The sequence below is a fragment of the Engystomops pustulosus genome, chromosome 4 (assembly GCF_040894005.1).
Source record: "Engystomops pustulosus chromosome 4, aEngPut4.maternal, whole genome shotgun sequence".
Lineage (NCBI taxonomy): Eukaryota > Metazoa > Chordata > Amphibia > Anura > Leptodactylidae > Engystomops > Engystomops pustulosus.
Genome location: NC_092414.1, coordinates 20,695,917 through 20,722,101, shown reverse-complemented (window position 1 = coordinate 20,722,101; position 26,185 = coordinate 20,695,917).

Below are 26,185 nucleotides of genomic sequence, written 5' to 3'. Positions count from 1 at the left end.
GCGTAAAATTTTCTCCCTATTGCCCCCACGTCGTAAGATCGGTACGTGGTCAATGAGTGTAAATTTAAGTTGTGTCTCCGTATGTTCACAATCAAAAAAATGTTTGGAGACAGGAAGATCCTGCCTGGCTTTCCTGATGGTATACCTATGTTGGGCAAAACGGATTTTAAATTCAAGTGTGGTTTCTCCAACATATGCTAGCCCACATGGGCACTTGAGTAAGTATATAACATGATTACTGTTACAATTGAGATAGCGTTTAATTCGGAAGGTGTCACCATTATGTTCAAAAGTCTCTCCCTTCTGCATATGTGGGCAATAATATCTATCTATCTATCTATCTATCTATCTATCTATCTATCTATCTTCTATATATCCATCTCCTATCTATCTATCTATCTATCTATCTATCTATCTATCTATCTATCTATCTCATATCTATCTATCTATCTATCTATCTATCTATCTATCTATCTATCTATCTCATATCTGTCTTCTATCTATCTATCTATCTATCTATCTATCTCCTATCTATCTATCTATCTATCTATCTATCTATCTATCTATCTATCTCATATCTATCTATCTATCTATCTATCTATCTATCTATCTATCTTCTATATATCCATCTCCTATCTATCTATCTATCTATCTATCTATCTATCTATCTCATATCTATCTATCTATCTATCTATCTATCTATCTATCTATCTATCTCATATCTGTCTTCTATCTATCTATCTATCTATCTATCTATCTCCTATCTATCTATCTATCTATCTATCTATCTATCTATCTCCTATCTATCTATCTATCTATCTATCTCATATCTATCTATCTATCTATCTATCTCATATCTATCTATCTCATATCTATCTATCTATCTATCTATCTATCTATCTATCTATCTATCTCATATCTATCTCATATCTATCTATCTATCTATCTATCTATCTATCTATCTATCTATCTCATATCTATCTCATATTTATCCCTGCATTTGTTATAAATAGTATATACCACATACACACAATCCTTCTTTTTATCCGTCCTTCTATATTTTATTGGTCATTTGTCGATCGGACGCATTAATCCTTCCAGCGTTTCCTGCGGTTGTGTCATATCGGATGTCGCCACATCTGTCACAAATTGCTTTTTTTCTGCTGAAGCGGCTATTTGTCGAGCCCCCGCCGTCCGTGGATGTGATTACTACTCTTAGGCTCTGGGGTTTGGGAGACTTTCCTCCTAGGCCTCGGTTTGCTTTCCTCACATCACATCTGGAGGATTTGCAGAGACTAATGTATTTATTGCTCTTTCATTACCCCGGCAGCTCTCGGAGATGAAATATTACGGCGGAGGAAATGGCTTTTGTGTATTGTTTTTTCACTTATTAATTTGATTTAGAATTATTTCGCTATAGCAGTGCGTGTTGGTAACCATGGAGACCGGTTTTATCACCTAGGCCTAATTCCATCTGAACATTTAACATAACTTTATTAGTCTTGTTAGCAAAACACAATTAGAATGTGCTCCAGACTAAAATTAGCCACATTCTCCTTATTTGTAGAGTTTATAGAGGTAAATGGGCATTTGATTGCGGTGTTACATGTACTACAGACCCACCAATCAGATTTATTATTAGATTCTTGATTAGGCACCTTCCACAAACGTGTTAGGGCCACATTTATCATGGCTTGTTTTGCAGGGGCATAAGCCGTCTACATAGACTTGGCTCCTCCGGCCTCTGTGCCTGTTATGCAGGGACCATTCAGTGCGCCGGTGTAAGGTGCTCTTTCCCCACACCTGTGCACTTCTGTAAAGGCCTGTGCAATGCAGCCATCTTGAAATACTTCTCCTATTAAATTGCATGTGTCCCATAGAGCCTGATCACCTCTGTGCGCCATCTACTGTCTATATCTGGTATTGCAGCTGCATTACCATGTGTATATATTGACGACTAGGACGTCATGTTAATTAATGTTAATTACATCTGTAAGAAGGTCCGTGGTTGGATAAGCTTTGAACTCTCTGCCCCAGGTGAAGTTTATATCAACTCCCTGGTGGCTGGAACGTTCCCGAGGCTAAGTGGAGATCCAATCATGAGCAGATGTGTCTGAGACCTACAGCTCTGAGCCCTACCAGAACCTACTATAGCAGCTCCGCATCTCTCCAGCCTAAAGCTACAGAAACCAGGCTGTGAGCACATTTTGCCGTACACAATCCAAACATTGACCTGTGACCCGGCCCAGTTGGACTGTTGCCTCTGTCAAGTTGTTGTTCTGGAATAAAGGAACCGTGAATTGATGTTTCATATCCCTTGTCTCAGTGTGATCCCTGGAAGCCATGTAACACCAAGGGCCTACCCTCTACCTTCTACCGGGGATCCTCACATATACATACATTGGGAGTGCCCTGGGAAGAAATGTTTGCAACCATCTGGAACATCTCCCTCTTTCTTAAAATCCACGTGTCGGATACCTGTCTGGGGTGGATGAGGCCTGTTCCACCTGGACCAAGCAACCATGACCCAGTCGAGTGCTAGGCCATGATCAAGCCAGCAACTCAGGTACTGAAGGAATCCAGATGCCCCTAAGCCCTGGTGAGGGATGTTGCACTTCCAAGCGCAAGTTATGGAGGTCACACCTGGTGTAGAAGTGCTCCAACAACACAGCTCATCTCTACACTGCCACCATTTATCAGGAGTCCAGAGAGATCTGGTGCGTGCTGGATGAGCACTTAGTTTCAGGATATGATAAATGTGCCCTTACGTTCCATACCATATGCCAGGATTATAGTTGGACTGGCCTACCAGAGTAGGAGGCCCAGTAAAAGGTCCTTAAGGCCCAAGCTTTATTCAATGACTGGACCTATATAACCAAATTAGCTTGTCTAGTGTCTATTTCCCAGAGGTTTATGAATCTATGGTTTACTGACCAAGATTTATACTATGTAAGGCATATGAAAAACGTGCCATCTAGGGGAGCAAGATGTTGTCCACCACTCACAATTCATGGTAGCCACTTAAAGATTTTATTTACCAATTTACAATATGAGTACAGGCAGTCCCCGGGTTACATACAAGATAGGGTCTGTAGGTTTGTTCTTAAGTTGAATTTGTATGTAAGTCGGAACTGTATATTTTATCATTGTAACCCCAGACAGAACTTTTTTGGTCTCTGTGACAATTGGATTTTAAAAATGTTGGGTTGTCATAAGAATCAATATTAACTCTAAATCTTCATTACAGACACCTGTGATAACTGTTACAGCTCTTTATTGTAGCCTAGGGCTAAAGTACAATAAATTACCAATATCCAGAGGTCCGTTTGTAACTACTGGTCGTATGTAAGTCGAGTGTTCTTAAGTAGGGGACCGCCTGTACTGAGAGTAGCTACTAAAGGAACTTTTTGGCAAAATGTGACTACTGTGCTGGAGTTACATAGGTATAAATAGTGAAATGGCTTTAGTGTATAGAAGAACGCCCCCACCTAAGGCCTGGTCTGTCATTCTAGTAGTAAAAAAGTATGAGACATTTTATTTCGTTTCTTAAAATTTAATTGAACTTTCTTTTATCTAGAAATGAGAGCAAAACCACCCAGAAGTACTGGATCCCAACAATGTTTGGTTGAGGTACCTTGTCATGTGCTTAGACCACCATTAAATGCTAACTACTAAGAACTTCTCGAAGGAAGATGGAGAAGACCAAGTGGCCAAAAGCCACCCCTGCATCTCTTGGTCTTGATTGTTAACATCAAGAGCCCTGATTCAGTTTCTGAGTAACCAGGAGACTTCTACGGCCATCCAATCACTTGTGTTCCACACAAACATCATATTCTTGAAGCAACTATTACTGGAACCACCAATGGAGGCTTCTAAGGCAAAAGAAAACCTAAAGGACGTACCATTGAGTTCTTTACTCTAAAAGAAGCATCTTTTCATGGAATAAAAAGCGATGCTGCGAAACGCGTCATGCATCATTTAACGTACATGTCTCAAGACGTTTTTATTGCTTTGTCCTCGGAGGGCATGAAGGATAATACAAGTTGTTTTTCCCTTCCTTAACACCGAAGTAAACTTGTGAGAAATAAAATATTCAACGCTAAAGAGAGTTAATGTGGGAAGAGGTTGGAATCCTAAAACTGCATTCCTTAAACTGAGACAGCTGATTTTGCCGTAAGTAGTCTACGAAGCTTACTAATGGGAACATGCCAAGGATATGAGGCAGCCAGCCCAATACCATTACAGTCAGAAATACTGCAAATCACAGCTGAAGGCAGCCAACTGGCCCCATCACAGCTTACGGGGTCCAAAATTGACCATGATGTCGGATAATGATCCATTAAAATTGATTTTTTTTTTGCACATGTTGGTAGTGTGTGCAGAGAAGATGACTACAGATGAGCAGCATCTGTCTAGACAAGTTATCATCTTCCAAGTGTACTAACAAGGCCCAATGAGGTAGGAAGAAGTCCGACCAACGGGTCAAACTTCTAAATCTCAAGCAAACTGTACACTAAAGTGTCATAAATTGTACATGTCAAGCTTTAAGTGGCAGGAATTACAGAAACATATCCACAGGAACCAGTAGTTATGGACAACTTTACTGAATTCCCATACATAAATATACTGTAACTCTAGGAGGAGTAGAGGAATAATGGTCCTTAGGTCCTCAAGCAGTAATGATTCTGGGATCTCCCCCTCTTTGTACATGTATCCTCCAAATGGCCTAATGTGTTGTTTTAATTATCCTATAAGATATAGACCGTAGTGGTAAGTAACTCTTCTAAAATCATGTCATTTATTAGGGTCTCTGTCAGTCCAAGGAGCCTCTGGTACAATATTGGGCCTATGATGCTCTGATAAAGTTTATTTCTAATACTTCCATCACGTGATCTATACAGATTTTTGTGTGATATACAGATGTTGTTTTATAGTTTTAGGATGGTTTACAACGCGAAGCAGACACCATAAACTTGCCAACCTCTCCTCACTATATCATGGCGAACTTTGGAAAAGGTTCTTCTAGTTTAACCATGTACTTCCTCTTTATCATGGGTTCCCCCGCCATCCATGTCACGAATCGTGAAACATCCGTGCCCTTCTCCGTGGCGCTGCCCCGGGTCTCTCTCTGAACTTACCTCTCCACGCTCCCACTCCCGTCAGCCTAGGCCCCGCACGCGTCTCCGCTCCCTAGGGCACGCGCGTTGGCACTTGGAGATTTAAAGGGCTAGCGCACAGGTGATTGGCGCTGGCCACTTCCGGGTCCGCTATTTAATCCGCGGCTCCCATCATTCCCCGACAGATCTTCAAGCCATTGTAATATGAAAGCCCCTCTGTGCTCCTGTGATCCCGTTCCTGTGTTCCAGTGGTCCTGCTCCTGTCTTCCCCTTCCTGTGTTCCTGTTCTGTTTTCCTGCTCCCGTGTTCCTGCTGTGAGTTCCAGTGTTCCTTCCAGCACTGTTCTCCCGCTGTCACCCCTGGCTCGGACTGGGTCCTGCATTTCTACCTTGGCTGCCACCGCGGGCTAGGCGCACTTGTGGAACGACCTGGTGGCACCCCACCGAAGCAAGACCATCCCGCTTTGCGGCGGGCTCTGGTGAAGACCAGGTGCCACTTAGACTCCAGTCCCAGGTGTCGGCTAGTACCATCTCCCGTGGTGGTCCAGAGGGTCCACAGAACCCTGACACTCTTCCAACACTTGACCATCGATTAGATAATCCCATACTCTGGTTCACTGTTGAGTAATATACCGATAATGAGTCTTAAGGAGGCCTCATCATCTTAACTGTTAATGATTCTGGAAGAAGACTTCATCTTAACTAATACTGAGTCTGGAAGAAGACTGCATTTTAACTCCTGAGGCCATCTACTAGAAGCTTACAAGAGGATCAAACAGTTAAAATACAGATTTTCCAAGGATTTATCCTCAAGTTCTTCTTGAGAAACATAACCTACAATTTTGTAAGTAGGGCAGGATGTCTACCACTGATAAGGTTAAAAGTTTTAGCAGAAGTATTTATAGAGGGTAAGTGACATCTCAGAAAGATCCAAAAACAAAATTGTCTACCAAAGATGTTATGAATAGCTTCAGATAAAGTATTCACAGTTAGTATGTGATATCTCGAGGAGATCAAACCAATCTGTAAAAAACATAAGTTCTCAAGTCAAACTAATTAGCTCATTTGGAGAAATCTGTGAACTTAGATGTTACTTCACGACAAGAAGCACTCAAGAAGGGTTCAAGAATGACATGCTGCTAAATTTAAAGGGAACATTTCACCTCTACCAACTCCAACTCTTTGCATCCATTAAGTCATTGGTGCACTGATTTCGGGAACGCTAACATACTCTTCCTAACACCCTCAGTTTCAGAGTAATCTGACTTTAGTTAGGACCCTTCTTCAAAGTGGCTCTCTAGTGTCCTCCTTTGGCCCTTTTCTACTCCTATCTGATGAGTCTCATCTCTGCTTTGAAGCACCACTGTCTTTTGACCCACGGCCAGTTGTCACCTACAGTGGGATGACTTCAAGAGAAAACCTGGTGGTCTTTCTGCAGTAAAGTCCATATTATTATTATTAATGGACATTTGCCAAATTGGCTACAGTGGGTCCACAAACTATGGACCTTCTAACTTGACGTACCTTCTAACTTGTCGTATTGCCACCAGTAACACAAGAACATATACAGATATATTACAATTTACCGAAATATTGGGCCAAAAAAGTGATATTTTTACATGATTGGGTTCATATTTGTTAACTGTTTTCTTTCATCCCGTTTTTCTCCCAACATCAGAAATAATACAGAAGACGATTGAAATTATTGATCCAGATGCAAAAGCCAAAACAAAAGAACCTGAAAACTCTAATGAATGACGACTCGCTCCTTTGTTCTGTGCACCTGCTTGAGTGTGACCAACCTGCTGATATTTTTAGAGCGCAACACATCAATTGCGGCTTGTGAAACTTTTTAATTAAACAGCGTTGACAATATCGGATGCTGTGAAGGGGTAAGATGAAACCACCGAGCGAATGAATTTCATAACCTCGGGTTATACTTAACCCTTGAGAACTCAGGGAAGAACTGAGCTAAAAAAGTCCCTCAAGAGTTGTATATCATGTTAATAAAATTCTTGAAATCCTATCGACTGTTTAACTTGACTAAGATTGGGCAGATCTTGAATTTATGGGATCCACATTATAATTTAAGATGAAACTTCCTTCCAATGGTTGGATCAAATAATGGTTTTTCTTCTGATGCTTTCTATGTAATCAACTACGTATAGTGAGACCATCTCCTTGATAAGACCATCTCTTTACATAGATCGGATATCCTTAGGCACGCATCATGTAATTTGGACATCAAATGGCTTTAGATGTATCGGCATCGAAAATGTGGACATTGTGAAACAGAACTTTATTAACAGTGAAATAAGGGCACCCGAGATTCCAAAGACAATGGGGCAAATTTACTTACCCGGTCCATTCGCGATCCAGCGGCGCGTTCTCTGCGCTGGATTCGGGTCCGGGCGGGATTCATTAAGGTAGTTCCTCCGCCATCCACCAGGTGGCGCTGCTGCGCTGAAAAGCACGGGAACGCGCTGGAGTTCACCGGCTCGTGCTGAGTGAAGGTAAGTGCAAGCTCCGCGACAGATTTTTTTTTTCTAAATGCGGCGGTTTTTCCGAATCAGTCGGGTTTTTCGTTCGGCCACGCCCCCCGATTTCTGTTGCGTGCATGCCACAATCCGATCGCATGTGCCAAAATCCCGGGGCAATTTTAGGGGAAATCGGCGCAAATCGGAAATATTCGGGTAACGCGAATCGGGCCCTTAGTAAATGACCCCCACTGGGTTAATTGACTGGCATATAACTTTTTGATGAGGGAAAATGACCACTCACAGATGTGTTTTGGGCTGTTTTATTAGCAATATGGCCATACTTGTAGTAGTGTTTCTACCATCCATCTTATTTGAAGACATAAGAACTTAAAGACCTATCATCACTACCATCAACTCCAACTCTTTGCATCTAAGCTCTTCTCTACTAATTCGGATGCAGTTGGAAATTTTTTTCCCAAGCCTTCAGCATTCTATAGCCATCATAGCTCTAAATCCGGGTATTTAATGCTAATTAGACTTTCGTTTGTTTAATGGAAAATCCTGGTACTGCCCATCTACCCATCGACGATAGAAAGCTTTACTAGGAGTAATACCTCCTAAGGACACAAAGAATTGGAGGTGGTAGTGAGGTCCAAAATTTCTGAATGTTTAAGTAGTTTGTAGGACTTCCTAAGTTCTTTTCTAGACCTTAAATTCCCCCCTTATCAATACACCTCTTATTGTGACTGAATGATATCATAGGAAGATGCTTGGAGCTATAAGCACGATAGACACAAGTGGCTTCATACTGTTGAGGAACGCTCACTAGGCTTACTTTTATCTCATATTCCAGCTCATATTCTGCTCCATAACCCATATTCTACTATCTTAATCTGCTTATTGTGATGGAGTTGAGCCGTAGTAAGATGGTCATGGTGATCATATCTCTACTTGGCCTGGCTTGGTCAGGCGCTCAGTTGGCTCCATCCTAGTCCATACGTGATTTTTTTGCCATGCCCGTCCACTAGTTTCTGACTACTCTATCATAGTTCTTGGTGATTTTTGTGTTGTTGGGTATGGTACGATAGTTTAAATCACATTAGGGGTCAGGAACAATTTCCAGTGCGTTCTTTGGACACTTTTGGTCTTAAAGGAAACCTACCACTTGTAGTGGCAGGTTTCTGATGGAAATACCGGGCACCAGCTCAGGGTGAGCTGGTGCCGGAGCTTATTTTCGTTAGTGTTTTAAACCGCGGTACCTCCCTGCGCCGGTATAGCCGGCGCAGGGAGGTACGCGCTCGGCGCTTACCATGCACGCGGCTCTCATTCACTTCCTATGTAGCCGCGCGCATGGTAAGCGCCGAGCACGTACCTGCCTGCGCCGGCTATAAAGTTTATAGAGTGTTTTAAACCGCGATACCGCGGTTTAAAACACTAACGAAAATAAGCTCCGGCACCAGCTCACCCTGAGCTGGTGCTCTGTATTTCCATCTGAAACCTGCCACTACAAGTGGTAGGTTTCCTTTAACTGTGGAAGATACCCAATTTAGTTCCCATAGTGTTCTTTGAAGAGCTACCAATCCAATAATGGAAGACCTTCCACACAAAGACTTCCCAGAAAATATTCCATCATGGATATATTTAATGTGTGGGGTGGATTGTCTACAAATCCAGTGGGCGACCAATTTACACAATGTTATTCTGCATTTCTCTGTGATAATGCACCATTCTGTATCGACTCGTTGCATAATGTCTACACACCCAGCCCTAAATGGTGTGGCCCCTAGTCACAGGGTAGCTTGTCACCGGTGGTCATGTCAGTCCTAGGTGATGCTGATATGTTTCACAGAGCGAGTATACATCATGGAAAGTATAGATTTGTTATGGCTACAAGGCTAATGACCACCATGCATGGCTCACGCTGACACATTTCCTCTGACAATGTGTTATATGGATATCTGCGGATATCACTGCAATGTGTCACCATAGATAGATGTTATATTATCACAAGTTATTAGTTGTTAAGTGATAATCATCTGTAATATCGGCTGAAAAAAAACAGATATCTGTGTCCTTCTTATTACTTACTATATTTATATCCTTCTTCATTGCACATGAGATCATCTATCTATCCATCCATTCATGCATCTATCTATCTATCTATCTCATATCTATCTATCTCATATCTATCTATCTATCTCATATCTATCTCATATGTATCTATCTCATATTTATCTATCTATCATCTATCTATCTATCATCTATCCGTCAATCTATCTATCTATCTATCTATCTATCTATCTCATATCTATCTCATATCTATCTATCTATCTATCTATCTATCTATCTATCTATAAATCTATCCATCCATTCATGCATCTATCTATCTATCTATCTATCTATCTATCTATCAATCTATCTATCTATCTATCTATCTATCTATCTATCTATCTATCCATCGATCTCATATCTATCTATCTATCCATCGATCTCATATCTATCTATCTATCCATCGATCTCATATCTATCTATCTATCCATCGATCTCATATCTATCTATCTATCTATCTCATATCTATCTATCTATCTATCTATCCATCCATTCATGCATCTATCTATCTATCTATCTATCTATCCATCAATCTCATATCTATCTATCTATCTATCCATCGATCTCATATCTATCTATCTATCTATCTATCTATCTATCTATCTATCTCATATCTATCTATCTATCTCATATCTATCTATCTATCTATCAATCATCTACCGCATATCTATCTAGATCAAAGGTATTTTTATAGATTACTGTAAAAATATAGGGAGAATATATTAGCGCTTGTGAGCCTGAAATAAGGAGTAAAAGCTCTGAGGTGCCTTGCCGATGCAGCACATCCCAGCTGTGTGTCGAGGGGCCGGTGCACAAAGCACCATTGAATGATAAATATGTCCCATCTTTTTACATCTTTGTCCCTCAAGATCTGTGAAATCATAACTTTGTATATGTCGCTTTTGGGAGCAGCACTGTGAAATATGGATTTATATTCCAAGTCTGTAACTTCCAATGATGCGTAACCTCCCACTTCTGTGCTCCTGTGCAGCAGCTCCATAGCCCCTCCATGCTACTCTAAGTAGGCCCCAATAAAATAGTAGGCTGTCAGAGCAGATGGCAGACCCCAAATAATGCATTTAAAACATTTTTATTAACCCAACACAGCTGGTTTTTAAAATTGTGGACTGAAGCCTAAAATATTCCCATAAATATGTCCATCAACCCCCATTAGGTTTAGCTGCCGTAAAGCAAACACACTCTGCTGTTCTGTCTATACGACAATCCAATATGGCCGACCCTATTTTTACAAGGAAAAAACCCACAATATTCCGCTCCTAAATTTAGTTAATGAGACCAGCATTGACTTCATGATGAGACATTCCCTTTAAGATCATAAGTACAAAGAGTGATTTATTACGTCTTCAAGGCTTTTACGCGTCGGCTTCTTATCTTTTTTTTCTGAACAGACTTTTTCTCACATTTTTAGCCTGAAAACTAAGTTTTCCCATCGTTATTCTTCAGCATCTATGGAAGTCTATAGATTTCTAGTCTATTCTTTTTATCTGGGGATATTAACCACCGTACTGTGTCAAAACAAGGTTCTGCACAAAGTACAACTACGGGGAGCTGGGAAAAACCTTTGGTGCAGTTGGGTGTGCAGTCATACATCAACGTCAGCTCTTGTTATGGAGAGATGACTCATTCAGGTGAAAGAACCTTAGTGGTACAAGCCAATATTTCAGCTCCAGAGTAAAAAAATAACTATAGAACAAGTGCAATAACTTGTTGAGTGAAGTTTAAAAGGGTTTTCCTGTAATACTGGGGGTCTACCAGCCTACTGGTCTTCTACTCTTCAACACTGAAGACTTGGCTAGAAGTCCCAGAGGACATGGGGCACCCTTCACCTATCAGTGGCCTACCTGGACCATGGGACATCACTTGTGCTGAAGAGTGTCAGTGTCTAGGGCCGGTAGATGGTTCACCGGTGAGACCATCAGTCAAAGTACTTTTTTTTGCCACCCACATTAGACGACTAGACCAAAGTTGGAGACTCAGAAGGTAGGTAAATAGTTGGATTGTTAGTCGGCCAAAACAGACAGACATTCCATAGTAAAGAAAGAAGTTCTGGTATGCTTTATATAGTTGGGCAAAAGCCAAAGAAGGTAATTGGAACATCGCAGACAAGCGGTGTATTTCCCCATAACGCATCCCGCACAACTTTGTTGGGCACTAGAGACCATGGGCATGGGCGGGCTAAGATGACTGTTAAACTAGTGAGGAACCAGAGAGGAGCAAGATGAAGAATAGAATCCTCCCGACATCCTCCTCCTTCTCTTGGTTTAGTATTTTCCCCCATGAATAAGCAGATGAATATTCGTGTATAACTTCCTTCAGAGGAGTTTTCCTTAAAAACCCTTAAAGGAACAGATTGTGGTCAAGAAAAAAATTGAAAGAAAACATCTCACCTTGCTGAAGAAAAATGATCCTTGGGGCTTCCAGTGTTGGAGGGAACGGCAGACATCGGGGCAGATTTACTTACCCGGTCCATTCGCGATCCAGAGGCGCGTTCTCTGTGGTGGATTCGGGTCTTCCGGCGATTCACTAAGGTAGTTCCTCCGACGTCCACCAGGTGGCGCTGCTGCGCTGAAGTTCCCCGAGGCCCGCCGGAATGAAATTCACCGGCCTATTCCTGGTGAAGGTAAGCGCAAGTCCCGCGACACTTTTTTTTTTTTAAATGCGGCGGTTTTTCCGAATCTGTTGGGTTTTCGCTCAGCCACGGCCCCCGATTTCCATCGCATGCATGCCGGCGCCGATGCGCCAAAATCCGATCGCGTGCGCCAAAATCCCGGGGCAATACAGGGGAAATCGGCGAAAATCGGAAATATTCGGGTAACACGCCGAGAAAACGCGAATTGGGCCCTTAGTAAATGACCCCCATCATGTCTACAAGTGATCGTTGTGCCAATCGCATGATCATTGAGCCAGTCACATGATTGTTGAACCAGTCATGTGACACTCATTTTAGTGTGACCACTCAGGCCATGTGATGATCGCAGTTTTGATATGACGAGCATGGAAACAATGGATACTGGGAAACATTTGAGGGGTCCTCCACTGAGTTATATATATGTATATATGTATATATATATATATTTTTTTTTTTTTTTTTTTTTTTTTTTTTTTCTAAAAAACAAACAACCCCTTTAAATCTTATTGGCAAGCCAAATCCCATCACATCACATATTTAAAGGGAACCTGTCATCAGCAATTGGCTTAATAAACCAATAACAGAATACTGTCAAGCATCGTAACATCTTCTAGTTTTGGTTTATTTCATGACCCAGTGTAATGACATTATCTAGAAAATTAACTATAAAGTGAGCTGTAAATTGGTTGTTTAAAGTCAAGGAGGAGGAGAGTTTAACACTGAAGTCAAGGTGAGGAGCTCTGAACGCCTCCCCCGTGCTTGACCTCATGGATCGGACTTCAGGAGATCTGGTTAGTGATGTCTTTGGATTCAGAACCATCTATTACTGTGAAGGAGACTTTCTTAGGGCAAGAGAGCTTGACTTCAGTGTTAAAATCTCCACCTCCTTGACTTTATACAATGACTTTACATCTCACTTCAATGAAGATTTTCCATGTGATGTCAACACACTGGGTCATCAAAGAAACACAATCTGGAAGCTGTTCAACAGATTGACAACATACCGGTAGTGGTTTATTAAGTCAATTTCTACTGACAGGTTCCCTTTAATATACACCACCCACCCCAGGTACTGATATTTAACATGCATGTATTTCATTAACCTGCAGGAGCCATCAAGCAAATGAATTATTTAACCGTATTGACATGATAAATAAAGAATCAGTAAAAAAACAAGAACATGAACAACATAAATAATTAACGCTAACAAATTCAGATACATGACACATCACAATAGTCAATTAGTCCTGCCACAGACATTCATCATAGGATCGCAGCCTAATCACTGACATCTCCAGGGCATTGATATAGTCATGCAAGACCATTAACACACAATCCTGCCGTAATATCCCTGACAATTATTGCAAACAAAGATTTTTTTTATAGCTTTTAGAATATTCCCTGTAGATGGTGACAACAGAGGTTTTGGAAACAGGTTCAGACTATAAATAGCGCCACTATTACAAAATGGCTGTATCTGGTATTGCAATATGATTCGTTTTGTAACTCGGAAAAGGGGGACAATTGGCAATTGGTAAATCTAAAAAAATTGCTCAAACTAATAGGTTCTCTCCTGTAGGTTTGATTTATGGCCCTAAAACAGTGTGGGATTAAAGTATGTTATGGGTAACTTGAAGTTCACACTGCTGGTACACTCCTACTGGCTTCTTGCCTATGCTGCTGTAATCACAGGACCTTATTGTCTAGCAAGTTCTCTAAACTTTCATTTCAATGTTTGGGTAAGGCTAGGTTCATGCCACGCTTTAAGGTTTGGTTCACAAAGAGCAGGATGGAAAGATACAGCAAGCTATGTCTTTCGATCCAGCTGCCTCCTGCTGATCAATAAGTACGCTCAGCAGAGGCCACTCAACTGCATCCTCCCTGGCCTCCACTGAGTGTCCATGTCCATGTCACTGTCCATGTAGGGAAACACCCAGAACGTCGACAGCATCCAATCACTGGGAATGGAGAATAAGATGGAAAAGGACAGACAGATACAGTGATCCCTAAAGCTAGACCACCTCAGCTGTTCCTACCTACTTGCCAATCCTACCCTAGGTGGTAGGTGATAACTGGTCGACATTCCCTTTCTCCATATAAGCACAGTGACATCAATCACTGGCTCCTGTCAGTTTTTACTCATCATTCAGGTTGGCAGCAGGAGGGTAGAGAGAGAAATGGACTATGGGAATTCAGGTCTCATCCTATAGTGAAATGTATACTTTGATTCGGGCTCAAAATAGCACAGAGATCTAATTTTTTAAAAGCGTAAAGGTCTTTTAACTTATTTGTCTTATATGTGTAGGTGATGGGCTTTCAAACAATTTTTTTAGGAATTTCTAGGAAATTTTGTTAGCTTTTATTAAAACTTGACCTTGAAAGCCTCCCCTGCCAGTTGCTATGCAAAAGCTGTCTTCCTCCTGTGCTATACAGAATGAACATGGCTCATGGTCTATGAATAATGTCTGCACTCTACTGCTGCCTACATGTGTATTTACAGCTAAAACTATTTATTCTATTTTTATTTAGATGCTCTGATAGCCGACATTGTCCCTTCACACACTAGCGATCTGCCGGGAGAGGGGAGAGCCCGACAGTGAGTCATCAGAGGTCATGGTGTGTCACAGTCAGAGGAAATCTTCAGATTTACAATGACATTTTATAGTAAATCTAAAGTTTCCATGTGAGACAGAGACCTCATCAGACTCACTCGGTCTATCCTCTCTCCCAGCAGATCGCTAGTGTGTGACTGGATGATGACGTTGACTATCAGAGCTAACAGTCTAAATAAACAAAGAATAAATCGTTTACTAAGTGAAGGGAAAGATTTAGCTGTACATATACATGCAGGTAGTAGCAAGGAGATTGCAGATATTATACATAGACTGTACCAATGAGCCGTCTTCATTCTCTATAGCAAGTGTATAGCGCAGGATGGAGATGACTTTTGCAAAGCAACAGGCTATTACAGAGCAGGGCAGGGGAAGCTTTCAAGGTACATTTTTTAATAAAAGTTAACAAAATTCCATAAAAAACTACATTAGAAAAATATCTTAAAGCACATTCCTACACATGTCAGTGAATCAATGCTTACCCTTTAAAATGTATATAAACTAGACTACACGGTTAAGTCAATGTCCATAAAATGGATGTGATGCCCAGATTCTTATTTGTGTATGAAACCCTGCCTATTTGCCCACCCGGCTCCTTATTCACTTGCCTATGCTCTGTTTTTCGGAGATTTGCGTGGGGGGAGAGTCCTGTCAAATGAGCTATGCTATTCTGTCACAGCCTAAATCTAGGGGATGAGCCTACCAGATCCCAAACTTTACCATTCGGCGGCCTTGCGTCAGTGCCTTGTAGACGGGCATTACCATTCTGCATCTAAGTAGTGGGTGAGTCTGGAGATTGAGCTTATCCATCCACATCTTCACACCATCCCATGGCTCTGGCCTGTCCAGAGACCAAAGGGGTTCGAGCACTACCTTTTCTTCCCCTAATTTTTTCACAAATGGCACTAACAAGTCCCCAGGGGCTCTCTGGAAAAATTGAGGGGACCTCTTACCCCTCTGCTTCACAACCTAGCATTTCCTGGGTTGGGTAGATTCCTGTTCTGGGTAGTGGTGGTGGGACGTATGGGACAAGTAGTAAGCGGATCCGCATTGCCCCCATGGGATTCTCTGCAAACCTCCAACCCTGACATATGGTATCTTGGTTGGAATATCAACAACTGGCCTCCTATGTTAGCTCCGACTCGGACTCTAGATTTGGTTCATCCCCAATGGGCCTCGAGGTCCTCCTTAAGTTCTTCTTTTCCGTCTCTGGTCTGCCTGTTCCTGGACAACTAGTTTGAGCATGAGAACGTGCAGCGGTCATGTTCTACAATGTATTCTCTTGGGCAAGTCCAGACACATTGGACCTATGTCCATTCTAGGCTCCTCGCCAGGTCGTGCGTGACCACCATTCACACTTGAGAACTCTGTTTGTATGTTAAATTTCTTTAACTTTTTCAATAAACGTGGATTAAACCTAGAACTAGATGATACAATGTAGTTTCCAAGAGATATTAAGGTGAATAACTAGACGTTCTACAACAACTAACTTTCTTACCACGATAAGATGTTTTCCCGAACCCTTATATTTAGAGTCTCCCATTGGCTGTTATCTATATTAATATCAAGATATCAGATAAACTATGTCCAGGGTCTCACAGGAAATGAAACCTAGACATGAGATCAATCATATTGCGTCTAATCGTCTGATAGCAGGGCAGTAGAGTTATCTTCAGGTTCAACAATATTTCCTCCTATGAATTCCAGCTATTAACTATTTCATGATTTATTGTCACTGTGGTACGAGTCTGGATCCAGGTAAATAATTAGGAAAATGTTTGTGGATTGTTATTTGTAAGTTTTCGGAGACCTTTTTGTGGTCCCACATATTATGATCGCTGCTGATCTCCACCAGGAGGAGTCTTCTACAGATGTAGTTCTTAGTTAAAGGTGTTATTTTGTCAATCGTTTTGCTAAAACTAAAATTAATAAAGGATTTTAAAACAGTTTTTTTAAAGATATAGGTGGTGTTTTGTGGGATATAGCCTCTGCTATATTGGTTTCCTTGGGGCTGCTGACCTGTGCCTCTCGGGTTGGGCTCTGGACAGAATCAGTCTCATTCCCCTTCTGGCAGCTGATAATTTTGTCTCAACTTCCTTCTCCTACAGAAAAATCCTTCTCAGCTATAATTCAATACAGGGGCGTAACTACAGGGGTAGCAGCCATAGCAGCTGCTATGGGGCCCGTAGTGTCAGGGGGCCCTGGTATCTGTGGTAATGGGTGTGTATTGGGTGTGTATATGCAGTAAGTGTGTACTGTATGTGTGTATATGCAACTTTATTGTATGTATGTACATATTTGCTGAATGTGTATTTGTGATGTGTTTATGCTCTATATGTGTGTATGATGTATGTATGTGTGTATATGCTGCATTCACTATAGATGCTCTGCTCCTCTCCTGACAAGCAGGGCAATAATATCAATATCACTATGCAGAGATCTGGCTGTGGAACGTGTGACTGTGCAGGTGTTGGGTGCTGGGGAAGGGCTCTACATAGAATCAATCCCCTTCTTCCTCTAATACCTACACTTTCTACTTCCCCTGCAGAAGGAGTCTTCTCTCCTATTTTACCATATACTGCAGAGGTTTTGCTCTTTTCCTGACAAGCAGGTCAAAAAGTAGTTTCTATTGGCTGCATGTCACAGGTGCCCCTGCGATCCACATCTCGGATCGCAGGCACACCCATGCCCCTCTCCGTGGGGGCACCCCGGTCCAGGCCCACTTACCTCTCGACGTTCCTGCTTCCATCCCGGCTGCCCAGCATGCACGTCCCCGCTCTCTAGGGAGTGCACGCATTGGCACTCGCAGATTTAAAAGGCCAGCGCGCTGCTGATTGGCGCTGGCCAGTTCTGGGATTTTTTAAAAGCCGGCTTCTCCAAGCATCCCCCTCCAGATCTTTGAGCTTCATGGCAATGAGAAAGCTTCCCTTGTGAGTTACTTGTGTTTTTACCTCCCGTTGTGACCCTGGATCTGTCCTTGACCTCGCTCCTTCTCTGCCAGCCCTGACCTCTTGTTCCCTCCCCGACCTTGCATCATTGCTGCCTGCCTTGACTATCTGCTTGTTCCTGACCACGAGATTGCCTGCTGATTCAGTACCTCAACCTTGGCTGCCAACGTGGACAAGTCGCGCCTGTGGAACGACCTGGTGGCACCACGCTGCAGCAAGACCAACCTGCTTTGCGGCGGGCTCTGGTGAAGACCGGGTGCCATTTAGATTCCGGTCCCAGGTGTCAGCTTGTGTCATCGTCCGCGGTGGTCCAGGGGGTTCAATACCCCAGAAGCCTGACACTGCAGAAGTTTGGCTCCTTTCCTGACAAGCAGGGCAAAAAGCTATTTCTATTGGTTGCTATGGAGTGAGCAATGGATCACAATTCATAGAGAGGAGATTGACTGAGCACGTGTGTCCAGTCCACCTGTACTCCACTTATAAAGTCAATGTTCATTTATATTTAGAACATGAGGTGGCGCTATACTATATAATTATAATATAATGTTGATTTTCTATAATCTACACAATAAATATGTACAATTAACCGACCTCTATATAGGTATATGGTGTATACTGAACCCCTTCAGTCATCTGTGCTATATATTTATTGTATTAACTTCATGTTGATTTCTTTCTATATTATGTGCTATATTACCAGTGAATAATTCCATCGCCGTTAAATTTTGTGACAAGCCTTGAAAAACCCTGGGAAATCATGGAACATTTTCTCCATTTCATCAGCAGATTTGTGCAGGAAGGATCTGGTTTCAGACAGGTGTTTAGCCCCAGTTTTTAAAATCCCTTTTCATATTAAATCTTTTTGCCACCTGTTTCCCTGACTATTACTTCTGATGGAAAAAAAATCTAAATTGGCTACGGACCAAATGTCCAAATATACCCCAGTGGGCTCTCCCCTCCTGCCAAAGAAATAAAATTATAGAGGGGGCTTATGACATAAGTACTGTGGATCTGAGTTAATACAGCTGGAATATATGCAGGTAGATAGGACTGGGAGACTGACTTGTTAATAGTGAATTGTTTGTAAAGGTGACGGTGCAAAAATATACTACTAAAAATATTACTATACTCTGTATAGAGTATATAGTAAGCATTATGAGGATAGAGTATTTATTCGTTCATTGATTTGCCTTGTTCTGTCAAGCATTTTATTCATTTCATTCAGTTTTTTAATCTGTAGTTCAAAATGGCCGCCATGACAAGCCTTCGGCACTGGGAGTCTCTCTTGCTTCTCCCAATGATGGGATGAAGTTAATACTGCCCAATGTTACCTTCCGGGATCAAAGTGAAAACATGGAGATGAAAACAAGGCCAGAAGAATGGTTGTACAAAATACGGGGCAAAACAGAGAGGACAATGCAGTACAAAGAACATAAAATACCCACCGAATCGTAAAAATACTGTTCCGGCTGGTAGAATATCAACCAGGTTGTAACCCTAACCCTGTCTAATGTGATGTAGAGACGAGCAGACCTGCCATAAGGGTTTGGTGTTCAGGTTCGGTCGTGTGACCCGGAAATATTGGGGCACGTTTACTAAGGGTACGTCGGATGTCGTATTTCCGTCGGGTTTCCCTAATATTTCCGATTTGCCCTGAATTGCCCTGGGTTTTTGGCACACATTTTGGCGCATCAGCGCTGGCTTTTATGTGACACAAATCGGGGGGCATGGCCGTCAGACAACCAAATTGATTCGGACAAACCATGGAATTTAAAATTCAAATTGTGTTGCAAAATCAGCACTCACATGCACCGGGAAGAAGCGGGGAAGCGACACATTCAAGAAATCGGGCGCGCGCTGTAAGTGAATGGTGGCAGCTCGGAATCCTCGTCTGACATTCCGAATCGGCGGATGCAACGGGACGGGTAAGTAAATGTGCCCCATTGCCTGATTGGTGGCTGAACAGCCAATCCGGTAATGATTAGCCTACACTCCCCAGCAGCATTACATCACATTAGAGATGAGCCTACCATTACCATTTGGCGTTTGGCCTTGCGACCCGGACATGATCATCATGATGACATAGCAAACACACCCAAAATATTCCTCCTCTGCTCCTGAACCAGAAAGGAACAACAATATTTGTGTTCATGTTCTAATCTAATTAGGACTCAAGTTCATTAAATTAATATAACCTAATTATACTCATCTTCTAATGTAACCTAACCGCATGAACATCCCCCCTGCAGAGACTGATCTTGTTTCATACCTCTAGTTATGTATAATTTACAGGTACATCATATTAGAGGAACACATAGATGTTGTGTCTTCTCATTATTTATAGACCCCAGGGCCCCCTATATATGTGCCGGGTGTATAATCTTACAAATAGATTATGTCTCAAGTGTCATGTGATAAAAATGAGAAGATTAGGGAGTAACCTGTAAACAATTTTTATAATGAATTTTATTTTTGCATATTTAAGTGTTTTAAGGTTTTCTTTGACAAACCCCCTTCGCTTGTATTGATTTATTTTCAATTCCATACAGTACAGATCAATCTATCAATGGAACCACCCATTGATCCCAAAACTGTAGGTCCCTACAATTCCCCAAAGAATAGAGCAATGGTGTTCCTGTGTGGTGAAATAGAAGGTTGGCCTTCAAAGGACAACAAGAAACGGGCAAGATATTAATGCCGTTAAAAGAGTTGTAACAAATTTGATGAATGGGTTTCTTTATCTGAATTTACAAATCAAACATCCACAAGAAATACCAAAGATCAGGGGCGTAACTTGAGGGGGTGCAGAGGGTGCGGTCTCAACCGGGCCCAAGAGGCTTAGGAGGCCCATAAGGTGTCACTTTCCCATATGAGAAGACTATTACTATAAACCCTACATTATAGTCGGGGGCTTGGTACAGACTTCGCACCAGGGCCCATCAGATTTAAGTTACGCCACTGCCAAAGATCAACGTGTTTCGACGGCGTCCGTCTTAGTCATGATCCAGAGATTTCCCGTGAATGTTTGATCAGGACTAAGACGCAAGTCTTGGAAGTGTCTAATGAGTGCTAAGTGCTTCGCGTGTTTTTTTTGGTTTATGTCCGGCAATTTTGGATTTCACAAGAAATACCAAAGATCAACTGTTTCGACGGATTGCGTCTTAGTCATGATCCAGAGATTCATGACTAAGACGAAAGCCATCAAAACACGTTGATCTTTTGTATTTCTTGTGGATGCTCGATCATGACTAAGACGAAAGTGTCTAATGAGTGCTTCGCATGTTTTTTGGTTTATGTCCGGCAATTTTGGATTTCAATCCGAGCACCACTAAAGACACGGGATATCTCGACAATGTCATTAGGTGAACTGGCTAATCACCGATAGGTGTGTTTTGTTTCTAAATTTGGTTGTTATCCCCTAACCACTACTGGATTGCCCACGATTACTAGAACAGATCCCTACTGGTCACGAGAATGGGGCTTGGCTATTTCTGGCACTTTCACAGAGAAACTTGGTAAAACCCCTTCAAAAGGGCAATATCAGGCTTATCATGTATCTCTTATCCAAAACATAGGGATATATTTCTGATTGTGGAGTGCTGAACAGCCAAGACACCTGTGGTTAGTAGAGAGAGGGATCTTAAATGCACGGCCAGGTTCATAACAGCAGGACTTTGTTGTATCCTGCACTCCAATGACTATTATGGGACTCGTAGAGGTCTGGAGCAGGTCATGGGGGACTTGAGGCCCTTCCACAATATTAATTACTTTTATCCCCTTCCCTATGTCCCCAAAAATAGAGACATAAATAAAACAACTCATCCAGCGAAAAACAAGCCCCCATACAGAAAAATGTGTTACTGTTAAATATTTTGACCACTCTTAAAAGAATTTAAAAAAATATTAAAAAATACTATTGGTTTGCTGTAGGTAATTCTGATAATGGGTAATTACAATGAATGAGGTTTCCTTACAGGGACCCCTCCAAACTAAGACCTGTCCTCTGCAAAAGCACCCCCACAAAAAGTGGTCACATTGGTAAGCTATGCTCTATTTATTTGGGTTACCCTGTTTTGGGGATCGTCGGGGGTCAGGCTGCTGTAATTATGGGTTGTTACCCTATCGAGTATCGTAGGTCCCCTTTAACCCCCCCCCCCCCTTCCCTATAGTTTGCACACATCCATTCAGAATCCTAATGATGGTAAATAGGAATAATTGTCATATAAATGAGATCATATTTATTTACCCATCCTTTCAAGGATTTTGCATGTAATTAGCGCTGTCTCTCAAATTTCCCCTTATCTTTTGTTGAACATTCACTTCACCCTGGGTTTGACGTCGCCTGTCACTTCATGCCGGCTCTAATTGTCATGTACTTTCTTTTAATTTCTAGCTATATGACTAATACAGCAGAGCAGTGACAGTCTTACATCTAAGGGATAAGGCCTATTCTTTCTTATATAGATTCTAAATATACAGCCTACCCACAGGAATTGTACTGGAGCCCCTCCTCATGTACGGAGAGAATTTTCTGTAGTATAGTATAGGAGTATAATGCTTTAACTAATACATAAAAATTTGTAGAGTTATAACCGTGATGATTTTACTTGCAGTACCATGCCAGACCTTATGGTGTGCTGTTTACAACAAACATGTTTATAAACAACATATTGGGGCAGATTTATTTACCCAGTCCTATTGCGATCCCACGGTTGTCCGACGAGGATTCAGGTCTGTCACGATTCACTAAGATCGTGCGCCCAAGTTCCTGCATCCCTCGCTTCTGCGCCGAGGTCCTCCGGAGTTCACCTTCTTCTTCCCGGTGCTTGTAAGTGCGTGTCTTGCGACACATTTCTAAGTGTTAAATCCTTTGCCTTGCCCGAATCCGCCCCCCGCCTTCTGTCGCGTGGAAGCCGGCGCAGATATGCCAAAATCCGATTGCCCCCCATTGTATTTTTACAAGTTCAAATTTACTGCCGAAAACCAAGGATATGGCAGACACAATCGTTTTACTATGGAAATCAGCCCAGTTGACTATTATTTTACCAAAATGTGGTCACAGAAAGTTCTGTCTGCTTTTATATATACTTATAGAGGGTTACTAAAGCTCTAACTGAGGACGCTGGACAGGAAAACGCTCAACTAGTGAGTGATCGGATTTACAAAAATTCTACAAGTCTACATAGAACCTACAAATATTCTTCTGGGCTATCAAAGTTGGACTGGCCTGTCAGAGTACCAAAGGATCCTCTAAAGCAGTGATGGCAAACCTTTTAGATACCGAGTGCCCAAACTACAACAAAGGGCCGCTTATTTATCGCAAAGTGCCAACACAGAAATGTAATTTGTGATTTATACTCCCTTCTCTGTCACAGCTTTCATTGATACCAGCACCTGAGGACACCAATAAAGCAGAATTAGTCCCAGGTAGAGCTGTCACTTTAAAATAGCTCTGTGCACAGCAAGTCCTGGGCTGTCTGGGACTGCAGGAAGATACCTGGAGTCATCTCTGGTGATGGCTTGAGTGCCCACAGAAAGGGCTCTGAGTGCCACCAATGGCACCAGTGCCATAGGTTAGCTATCACTGCTCTAAAGGGCTAAATGTCTGCTTCTATATATACTGTACTTGTGGGTTCCTACAACTCAAACTGAAGATGTTGGACAGAAAAACACTCAACTAGAGAGTGGTGGGAAGAATCTCCAAAAGTTCTACAAAGAATCTACAAAAATTATTCTGGGCTATCGAGTAAGAGAGTGGGGTTGGACTGGCGCACTAGAGTACAAAAGAATCCCTTGATCAACTCAATGGGGCTCAGTTACTAAGGGTCCGAATCGCCCATTTTCGTTGGGTTTCCCAAATTTTTCCGATTTGCACCAAATTGCCCAGGGATTTTGGCACACGCGATCGGATTGTAGCGCATCGGCGTCGGCTTTCACGCGACAAAATTCGGGGGGTGTGGCCATCAGAAAATCCGACGGATTTGGAAAAACATTGTCAGATATTGGGGCAGATTTACTTTTCCAGGTCCATTTGCGATCCCACAGTGCATTCTCCGACGCTGATTCGGGTTCTGCCGGGATTCACTAAGGTTGTGCGCCTGATGTCCACAAGATGTTGCTGCTGCGCTGAAGTCTGCCGGAGTTCACGTTCTGCGTCTCAGTGTATGTGAGTGCTATTCTTACGACACAAATTTTTTTCTTAAATGCCGTGGTTTTTCCGACAAGACAAGATTATTTGGACCTACCTTTGGAGCCAGTCAATCGATACAAGGATCTATTTCCTATGGGTTCATTTCAAATAAGTCCATGCGGTCCTTTGGGTGAAGACTGAAGATCACAGATGGTCAACATTGTAGGCATCAAAAAAGAGTTTACCATTGATACAAAGGAACTTATGCCAAGGAGTGGCCCAAAAGAGCAGGTGTATCCTCCTTTTGGTCAGGGCATAGTGTTTGTGTTTAGTAATTTTTTTCGGTCCCATCAATGAGGCTTTCATGTTGACCATAGAGACAACCATGGAGACCTACCATGTGGAGGTGGCAGTCCATCATTGGGCAAAGTCTGATAAGATTTTATCAAACTGGCTACTTGCAGCCATCACTAGGGGGAGCCCAATGTATCCTCTGTCAACTAGTCTTCTACCAATGCACCAAAAAGTCTTATTAGTGTCATTAACCTAGACTTGATATTTGTACGATTAGTATTCACGACTCAATGTAACAGAATTGCATTGGTTAAGTCTAACCAGAAGGAGGTGAAGGGTCTTGGCATTTAATAGTTATTGCGCCATCTGATTAATATCCGTGATTGTTATTCTTTATTTTTTTATTTTCGCCGCACACATAACCATCAGCATTGTGTACGGTTCCGGATTTGAGTGATTGCACAAGTGTCTGTGGCTTAAGAACAGAATCAACAGATTTACTCCCATTGTCTCCAGGCACCCCAAATAATAGCTGGAAATTAAGGGAAAGTGGTAAATCAGAGCTGAGTCCCATAAAAACCCAATTGCTGAGTAATAGCTACAAGCCGAGCGGTCAGAGGAAATCTTCTTCCTGGCGACAGAGAGATGGAGACTGAGATTGAACAAGAGGTTTTATTAAAGAACTTTCACATCTGTAATTGGAATCATAGTTGAAAATTAAGAAAAAAATATACCAGCTGAACTAGTGCTAAAAAACGGGACATAAACGAAAAAAAGATTAGTGGAAGGAGTTTTTGGTCCATCCATGCAGTGTTCACTCATGGAGGGCCATTAATATCTGATCGGTGAGTGATCGGTGGATCTTGCCATTCGAGGTACCGGAATCTGGATCATGGACTGAGGTTGAAGGAGAAGGAAAGTTTTATAACCACTTGAAAGAGAGCTTAGCCGCAGTTCCTGAACATGGCCACTATCCAACGGACAGAGCCTTCTGCTACTGGTGCACGAGCAAGGAGTATTTACAAAGTCCAAGTATCAGAACCCAACTGAGGACATAGCCTGCGAAAAATTTGATTCAACCTATTTGTCGAATTTGGTCCTAATGGAATTGGTTCACACTAAAACAGTGGTGGCGAACCTATGGCACGGGTGCCAGGGGTGGCACTCAGATCCCCCTCTATAGGCACCCGTGCCATCATCCGAGCGCAGAGTTTGCCGAACAGCCCAGGACCCTGGAAGGAAGCTACAATGATGATCTAAAACTTCTTCTCCTCTTCTCCTGTTGTTGACCCTCTCCCTTGGGCGTGCAGTTGGAGGACAACCCACCCCCAGGCAGAGGCGTGACTACAGCGGCTGCTACAGGACCGCGAGTTCCATGGGTTCATAGGACACCGGGGCCACTGCCTGGCGGAGAGGTGGCCAAAGAATAATTAATGGAAGAAGCTCAACAAGAGTGACCACCAACGACACTCCCGAACAGCAACCCCCGCCCCCCGCCAGGATGGAGACGAAGCTTAAATGTTCTAAGTTTATTAAATGTATGTTTCCCCGGGAGTGTCCATCGCTTCACACAAACAGGAGTGAAAACCTTACCCACCCAACTCCTCACCGGCCGCCTACCACATATGCCGCCTTCCAGTCACGTGGCACCAGCGATACCAGGAGGCCAACACTTTTCTTAAAAAGTTAGAATGAAGTTAGAAATATTCAAAAACCTAGGACGGAGTGCGCCCCCTGCAGCCAGGAGGAGATTGGCTCAAGAGTGAGGAGGGAATTATTTTAACAGCCCCTGAAATGCAGAAGATTCAGCCAGGGTGACAACTCAGTGATAACTCAGCTTTATATA